This window comes from Buceros rhinoceros, unplaced genomic scaffold (assembly GCF_000710305.1).
Source record: "Buceros rhinoceros silvestris isolate BGI_N320 unplaced genomic scaffold, ASM71030v1 scaffold44557, whole genome shotgun sequence".
NCBI classification, from domain to species: Eukaryota; Metazoa; Chordata; class Aves; order Bucerotiformes; family Bucerotidae; genus Buceros; species Buceros rhinoceros.
The window spans coordinates 22,250-30,634 of NW_010424788.1; positions in this window are offsets into that span (position 1 = coordinate 22,250).

The following is an 8,385-nucleotide window of genomic DNA, read 5'->3' on the forward strand; positions in this document are numbered from 1 at the left end:
TTCCCTAGCCACACTGCCTGCACACCCAGGGCCACGCTTTACGGATCCTGCCTGGTGAGGAATAAAAGCTCACGCAAACGAGTTCCATGTTTCTGTTCTAAACAGTTACAAGCTACTGAAATTGGAAAGGAGCAGACTGGTTAAGTGCTTGTTGTCCACCAGTGTGTTCAAAGTGTTTCACTCAGGTTTCTCAGATTAATGTGTTTTATAAATCCAGTGAATACTGACATCTGTCTTTTTTTTAGAAAACAAAAAGCCTCCCCAAACTGCTGATACGGTGCAACTTTCCTAGCATGTTTCTATGTTTTCTTCTAGGAATAACAATCAAGATTTCATTCTTGACAACTTTTTAATTTTTGCAAGAAAAGCTAAAAATTTAGCTTTGATTCTGTGAAATCTTTTAGTGCTTTTTGTTCTGCCTTATATGAATGCAAACCATTTTGGGAAATTTATGAAGTAATTTTATCTAAACTGCTGTATTATGACACTACAGAATATCTTAAAAATTGTTAAAATTCTCTGATTTTGACGTGAAGAATTCACTTTTGCTGTGTTAGATGACATGCAATAGTACATCTTCTAAATTGCCTGTGCAATTTTTTTCATAGCATGGTAAATGATGTGTGGAAAAAACATGATTCTTACCGGAGTGCTTTTTCCTTTGCTGCTACTACCTTTGAGAATTGCTGCAACTCTCCTCAGAGTATGTTTAACCATTGGCTATTTGGATGCAAAGTTTAATCGTAAAGAGATAAAATTCTTCTGGACGTGTGATGTGTAACTTACATTAATATCCTTTTTCTTTTATCACAGAAATGATCCATTTGATACGAAGTGTTGAGGTTGTTTGTCACGTTTTCTTAATCGCATCAGAAATGTGAGGTGTTGACTAAAAACGTTCTTAAATTAACTGTGCCAAACTTCTGTAAAGCTGTACAGTAATCCTGTGGAATGACAGTTCACTTCTGTAGGCACAAAATTTTATTTTTTTAAACCATGTATTTGTCAATAGGTACTCTGTTCCTTCTGCAAACTTAAAGGTTTGGAGAGCATCAGAGAAGAATCTTAACCATCTAGGAATAGTCCAGAATCTAATTTATATCGTAATACAATTCAAGGAAATTCTGTTTTATTTTTGAATGATTTTGAGAGCTCTATTTTTGTGTTGTTTGGTTTTGTTACTTTAAACCATGTCTGAATTGGGACTGATTAACTTCTGTTTTTTTCCTTGGTGTGGGTTTATTGTTGGGGTTTTTTTCGGTTGGTTGTTTTTTATTTTGTTTTGGTATTTTTTTATATTATTTGTTATACCATCTGGTAGGGCATGCTGAAAGTATCCATTTTCATTCAGTACATCAGTGCACATCCCAGTTATTACAGAGACTGTATAAGCAATTTCTTCTTAAACAAAAAGGTAAAATGTTTACCCTGTGTAGGATAGTTAGTTTTCCTCTTGTCCTGTTCCCTCTGACAAAGCCAGGTGACGTGAGCTCTCCCCTCTGTAGTTGGAGGTGTGAGTGCCCCAATACTGTGCTCTCGGGTGAGGGATGCGGCGTTCCCGTCTTCCAGGAATTGGATGTCTGCAAGACCCCAAGAGGACCGCGTAGGTGGAAATGTCTTCTAACCAAGACAGCTGTGATGCCTTTAGTTCCCCAGTTACAAAATGATGTCTGAGAGTATTGTTTGGGCTGGGGTAATAACGTGCTTCTTTTATGAGCCTAGTTCCACTGTTGAACTGGGCAGGCTTTATTCCAAAAGCTTTTCCCAGTCCTGCCTTGTTAAGGTAGAGAGCAAGGATTGTTAATATTTCTATTTTTTTGCATTCTGTGCTTATTACTAGTTCACAAGCCTGCAGCCAAAAGATCTGTTTATGCCTTGGGAATGTTAGTGGCTCGTGTTTACCTGTATGACGCGAGTGACTGCGGTACCTTATTTGGGTACCAGTAAATCCAGAGGCTTGGAGAGCTCATCCTGTGACCTGCTTTGCTGGAAGAAGCAGACTCCCTTTTACACTGATTTGCAGTACCCCGGTATCTTTTAAACCAGTGATTTCAGGGTATCTAATGCAAAATCTTAGTATATACAAAGGGTCTATGTTTCTATCACCTTTATGATTTGAAATTGTACATGGAATACTTTATACATATTTGAAATATATTTGGAAGTAGAAGTCTGCTTTTGTTATTTGGGAAGTAGGATAAAAAAATAAGGAAGCAGCTCTTAAGGTGATAACTCATGAAAACTTTTTAAAAATCATCCTTTCTTAGCATTAATCTTGAATATTTCAGTATTTAAATTTTTTAAAATTTCAATGGAGAACATTAAAATGGTCCGTTTTCTTCACTTCTAGATAGGTTTGTGTTTAATAGGGTAAAAATAAAAGTCAAGCTATAATAAAATTATCTTTAAATTGTAAAAAAAAAACAAAAAACAAAAAACCAAAAAAACCCAACCAATGAAACCCCCCGCCAACCTCCCCCAAAAGCCCAAACTAAAACCCATCAAACCCTGCATAATCCCCTTTGTGCAACAATCCAGAATGGAAGGGCAGTGGGATAATTGTTTTGAGACATGCAATATTTTAGATTCCTGTATAAAATTAGTGTAATTAAAACAATATTTTGCAATGCATTAGGTTTTAATTATCTAATTTGGGTTTTTATGCATTACAGTTATGTCCTAATGCATCTGCTATGTGTCAGAAGACAACTTCCTAATGGAAAAAATCATTAACACTTGTATGCTTGGTAAGGACTGTAGTAAGCAGGCTGCAAAGTTGTGGTGTACTGACGACATTAGTATAGGGCACTTCTTAGCCGCCGTTAAAAGCTCACCATATAGCGAACCAGATAGCTGCAGCACCCGTCTTTCCATCGCACTTCATTAATTTAAAAACTGTGGTGAAATACTGATGAACTTTAATGTTGCAGGCTTGTGTCTTTGCTTTTTTATGCAAAAAGTAAATGCATGATAAGTAGCATCATCATATGCTGCCTTTAGAATGTAATATTGCCTTATGAGTGGCTTACAACTTCTGTTTTTAACAGAGGTGTTGTCTAGTGTAAAAGCAGACTCTTGTCCCCAGGTGTCTTTGCCATGGACATAGCAAAAGGAGGGAGTTAATCTTGTAGAAAATGCCCAGATATCTTGTTTTTTCTTCTCTTTTACATTCTTCTGTACCAGGTGACATAAAATTAGCACGATGGGAGAGCCTGTTTGTACCGGTAAGGCTTTACGTAGGAATGCATGTTTCCCTCTTTTTACGGCTTTGCTTTTTCATTGAAAGATGAGTAAATACCACTTCCAGAACTACTACAGAGGAACTGCAGGTCAAGTTTTGCTTTTATAATTGATTTGTGGATACGGTACTTGCAGAGAGGGAAATGTTCTTCAAATACTCATTTTCCTGGTGAGTGTTGCAGTGGATTTCAGTGAAGTTGAGAGCCTTACACTACAGAGATGCTTTACGGGTTGCCTCTGTGCATTCTTTGGTGGTGAGAATGACATCTCTGAAGCCTACCCTACCTCTACAAATACGTGCTATCTTGAGTGAGCTCAATAATTTAGTAACTTAGTTGCTTAAAAATTAGAATCTATTGACTAACAAAAAATAGCCTATGCACAGGAAAATGAGGGTAACAGAATTTATGTAAAAATTCTTAACAATTGAAATTTTTTATTAAAATTTATTAAAAATTAAATTAATTACAGTGTCTGGAAGAGAATTGCTTCCATCTTTACTTAGAAAATCACGGGAGAAGATTTAATGTTAACCTAAGAGTAAAAGCTGACACAAGTGAGCAGATGCATTCAAGCAGATTTGAAGAGGAGAGGTGGAGGAGACTTGGAGAACACAGGTAGAGAGTTCGAGATGTCCTCCTACTGCCGTGCTCGGGACAACAGCAGACTGATACGGAGCAGAAAGGCTTAAGTATTTCTGTATCGGTTCACATCTGAAAATGAATTCTTTAGAATTTTCAAGCTGTATAAAACAGGCTGCGAGTTGTTGATTGCTGTATGAAGAGGACTTTTTCTAATGGCCTTGTGCGTGTTTATGTACATACAAGGTTTCCATAAAAGATCATTTAATAGAGAAATTTGTAAAATTGTTTTGTGATGCTTCTGCTGAGCCGTTCAGAGGAAAATAAAGGGCTGCTTGACAATTACTCCAGCTTAGGATCTGGTGCAGTATTGATTGCTGGTGAAAGCCATCAGTAAAGCAAATAAAGGGACTAGAATTTTTCAGATCAAAAAATGCAAGTGTAGAAGACTTTGAGAAGTCTGGGCAGCCCTCTTTCATAATTTTAATAGCCTACTGTACCACATCATCATCAGGCCACAAGGAACTTCATGAGGAAGGATTCGTTCCTGGTGGAGTTTCTCTATATATGGAATATATTTGACAGCTGGAAAAAGAACAGTACTTCCTTGCTGAGATCCTGACAGCAGACAAATGGAAATAGGGATCAATATTTATGAACTTTAACACTCATTCAAACCCGGGTATAATCTCTTTGTTTTAGGATTAGGGTTTTCTTCGGATTTTCTGAAAGCAACTCGGAAGTTCTTCTTATGGTAGAGAAGATGAAAGATGTGCTGCTTGGAATGTTCAGAGATCAGGGATAAGCCTCAAATCATACTTCTAGGTGGTAACACTTGGTGAGGTTTCTTACCCATGACAAGTCTCTGCTAGCTACCTCCGTTGACACTCTATTTATAATAACCAAGCACTTTATAGCTCAGTAAAGAATGGAAGGGAGCTATGAAGAATAAATTGTATTGTTTGATATAAAAAATATTTTGGCAAAATGTTCTTCTGAGATCACTTTCATTGTGCGATGTCCTGCGCCGAGAGGGCATCTGATTATAATGATGTTTGTACATTTTTAATCTAGTTGCAATGTAAAGGAAATGTCTTTAGGAGAGCAAATTATGGAGAGTTCAGCATGGCTTGGTATCAACCATATAATGATTCTGTGTGTTATTTATAACTTCCTACTTACTGAAATTGAAAATACAAAAGCAAATGGAAGTCTCTGTAGTGTATCTTTATTTTTAATCTATGCGTCAAACATTGTACTTGTCTCGTGGACAGGACATGCTTTTATGAGCCTATAAATATTTAAGCATATGAGAAACTGCACCCAAGTGGAACATGTTGCATGTAAATTGTCTTCTAAGTTTTAAAATGTCAGTATTTTTGAAAAATTGCTAGGTTTGAAAGCAACATTGAAATGTTACTACTAAGCTGTAATACAGAACATAACATTCTGAGTGCAATGTGGGATACATCTGGTTTGTTTATGGTAACTCTATTCCAGTTTCACATGAGAAACCCGTCGTGCGTTAGGGGGAAGGGAGGAAAAGGGCTAATCACGAGCTTGGCTATGTAATTTGCACCCTTAATACGCACACAGCCAAATACCCCGGATTTGTTTCTAGCATGCATATACCAAGCAGTGTTTTCTGTAATATTGACAGATACCTGTATACGTGGAATAATTCAACACGTAACCACAGACAGATAAACTGATAAAAAAAACAGACCACAAGAAACGGTTGGGAGCAAATGAGTTACAAGTTAGGTATAAGGAATGGAGCCTGGAATTCAAAAATGTTTGTATAATCTGTCTAAGAAGAAACTTGATAGATAATGTGTCTAACTAATGTGCAGAGCAAGGATGAACACTGTAAATTTTGTTAGACTGATTTCTGGTAAATCCTGACAATCTGGTTTGCAGTAAATACCGTCACAAAATGTCAGGGTCGCATTATTAAAGTCAAATAGTAATGTGGCCTGATGGTGGTATCAATCCTTATCATGGCACAGGAACTTAACAATGCAATATAACAAGTCTGAGAAAAGTAACCTGTTGTAGTAAAGCCAATGATTAAGTATTATGGGTTTAAAATTACTTTTCATTATATAAAAACTTCTGGATTATTTGCATTTCAGTAATATTGTAAAGCATTTCTGTGTTTTGTTTGAACAGTTTAGGAGCTTGCAAAAAATTATAATGGCTGATTATTTTTTCCCCTTTGATATATGCAATAATGTCAATAAGCAATAAATTGCATGTTGTATGCAAGGTATTGGTACTTCGTAATAAAGGAAAGGAACAGAGTTTCTTATCTGGTGAATTTTTCTTTCTTAATACGACTTGTGTACCTATAACGAATGCGTCATAAAAAACAATTTTCTTTGGGTGCAGTTCAGAAACAACTGGCTGATGTGGTATCTTGAAATTGTGTGCTTTATCTTTTTTACTTAAAAAAAGGTGGGAAGGGACCACGCGGTCTGAGCAATACCGTTATTCGGGTGGCTGCGCTTTGAAAGGCTGAAATGCTGTGTAGGACACCACTGGAGCCAGGAATGTAACTGAAACTATAAATTTTGGTGTGTATTGAGCGAAACCTGACATGGGATAGTGTAAAGGTATTGATGGCAGGGTATGGTAATATCACCTGCAACGGGCATAATCCAGACAGTTGTCTGAAGGCTCTAGGGATAAAGAGCTGCTGTTGTCGGTGCGTAACACGTGTGATGCCCTTACCCAGTCCCTTACCGAATGCCAGGATGGGCAGTTCCTGGATTCTGCGTGTGCACGTCCGCCTGGGGAGCATGGATTATGTGGAGGTTCTTCTGAGCATCCTCAGAGGAAGTTGCTGCTGTTTAATCTTGACTGTTGGCTTCCAGGCGCTGGAATGGCTTGTGTTTCTTTGAGCTTTCTTTTGTCTTGCGCAATGGTTAAATTAGTAGAAGAAACCACAAAGCATTCCAGTGGTTTTCACTTTTTTCCTCTCGCCTCTTAAGGGGTGTATAGTTCCATTTCTAAATTATATTCTTAGGGTACTAATTTTACACTGTTAGGGTAGGAAACTGCTCATTAGCCAGTCAGTCTGTTTGGAAGTGAGTGGGCACGTCTGGAAATGTTTTTTGGGGGTCAGATGCTATATAGGTCACATTTCCAATTGCTTGAGGAAGGACAATGGGGGCTTGGTGGGAGGCTTTCGTATTGGCACGGGGCAGCTTTTAACAGTGAATGGTGGAAAGGAAGGACTAAGCATGGCTGGGAACAAGGGATGCCTGTCAGTGAGCCATTCTTAATCTGACAAATTCAACAAGTCTTGCTTAATAAGTGTGAGAAATGTACCTTTTCCTAAGATGTAGGATATAGAAAGTATTTTGCACGTACACTTCTTTGTAGATTTCTAGTGCAAAATTGCTCTTCATTTTCTCCTCTATTTTTTTATTACTCTTTTGTGTTCTTACCGAAAACTTTGTTTTCTGTACTTGTATTGGTGTGATAATTCTTCATTAGGGTTTTTTATTTTTTTTTTTATTCACAGAGGACATCTGTCATTTTTCAGATGCTGGACTACTGTTCTACCTTCTTATTTTGCTCTGCTTTTCACAGTGTGACATACCTAACGGTGGACTGTGTGCTTTGCTGAGATCACGACCTTGGTGTTCTTTGTAAAGCTTTACATGGAGGAAAAAGTGTTTGCTACTTGGCTTTTCTTACAGAGGGGGAAGACTATTATCAAGTCAATGACTAATAAGTAGTGCAGTTGTTGCTTCTGGTGGAGTGCGATGGTGGAAGGCATGGAGACAGCATTCTGACATCAACAACATGATCTACTTTGAGAGGAGGATGTAGAGTTGATTGCCCGTTTGAGAACATCAGAGAGAGAAAACGTGTTTTACCTTTGAGTCGTTCTGCCACTGACTTGAAATATTTGGAAGCAGAGATGTCAGTTGGTTTACGGGAAACTCTTATTATCAAACTGTGTTGTCAAGTGCAGCAAGCGAAGACTGAAATGACTGTATCCTGTTTGGCGCTGCTTACACAGCTGTTCCTGTGAGTGCAGCCGCAGAGATTTCAGCAAAGCCAAGCGTGCCTGAAACTTGGGCAGTGATGGAGGCGATCACAGTGTTCTCTAAAGTGTTTAACAGAGCCTCAGTTACTGCTGTTGTGCCACTTTCCTAACTCCAGGTTCTCAGTATGCTGTGCCGGTCATTCCTGCATGCAGGAAGGGTAGGAAACAACTTCCTCTTAGAAAATAAAACTATAGAAGAGCAAGAATGAGTGAAAGGATGGATATTTGATATTCCTTTGTATTTCCATTTTTATTTTGTTTGCACTGAATAGCAATGTCCTCATTAATAAGAAAAATCCTATTTTGAAAGGTAGTAGGTGAGCATGCCCTTAGAGCACTCTGGAGGGGAATGTATAAAAGAAGATTTTTAATTCAGGTAGTTACACTGTTTGAAAAAGCACTTCTTAGAACTGCCTTGGTGTGCTTTAGAATTTGGCTTTATTAGTCCTCCTGATCTCTTCCAAAGGAAATGAGAGAGAATCACTCCTTTTTTTCTTTACACCA